Source organism: Schistocerca cancellata, chromosome 7, assembly GCF_023864275.1.
Source record: "Schistocerca cancellata isolate TAMUIC-IGC-003103 chromosome 7, iqSchCanc2.1, whole genome shotgun sequence".
In the NCBI taxonomy this organism is placed as follows: domain Eukaryota; kingdom Metazoa; phylum Arthropoda; class Insecta; order Orthoptera; family Acrididae; genus Schistocerca; species Schistocerca cancellata.
Window position 1 is genome coordinate 331,200,948 of NC_064632.1, and position 1,144 is coordinate 331,202,091.

Consider the following 1,144-nt stretch of genomic DNA (forward strand, 5'->3'; position numbering starts at 1 on the left):
AGAAATGCATTTTCAAACTTCAATTAAAGAATGTGGAGAATTTAGAGAATTTCATATTCGCATTGGTTTCCTTATACACTTCATCCTGGCTTTGTTTTGCTACTTGTTTTGAAAAACTTTTATTTTTCTGATAGATGTCGTTTGTAAGCTTGTAATTTAGGGACTGATTCGATGCCTGATTTTACTGTTGATATCTGACAGAGATGGTCTGATAGTCCAAGATCTTTTACAGCTATATCACATTTTTCCCTGTCCATATTTGTGGCCACATGTTCAATTACAGATGAAGTTATTGTAGTAACCCTTGTTGCACTATTGACTAATAGGGACATTCCAAAACTTTGAAGAATATATATGAGGGTGCTGTTGGATTCATTTATGATATTAGTGTTGATGTTGATGTCACCACATAGAATTATGTTGACTTTTGTACTTGAGACTTTATCTAGAACTTCTGTTAATTTATTGAAAAACGTGTCCACACTATCACTGGGAGATCTATACACACACAAAATGATTAATTTTTTAGTGATATCAAGCACTGTTAATTCAAAAGAAGATATTTTAAAGTGTTTCTTGTAGTGGCCATTTTCGCAGCAGCTGTATATAAATTGAAGCTGTTTCAAATAAAATGCCTGTTTTGCATGTTGCACATCGAAATTATTGTTTTTATTTGTGCACCCAGACGCGTTTTTACAAGATATCTTCAGTGGGTGTCCTGAAATATCACATGATTTATCCATTTTTACTCATAGGTTATGGTTTCACATCCAGGTTATAGATTTAAAAACAGTTCTTTAACTTTTTTATGAAATGGAAAGGTACTGGTGGACATCTTACAGTTCACTCTCAGTTCACTGTTTACATTACACATCACTGTAACTGCCATCTTTTGTGTGTGTGTGTGTATGTGTGTGTGTGTGTGTGTGTGTGTGTGTGTGTGTGTAAGAAAGAGAGATAGATTTCTTTTTTTTATAATATAAAAATTATTTGTTTTATTTTTATTACTATTTTTATTCATTTATTTATTCTTAAAAATAATATTAATTATTAGTACTATATTTTCCTGTATATACTTACAAGAGGAATCAGATATGTAATCACTTGTTGGGATTTCTGCCTATTTTACGATCAATGAGTGTAA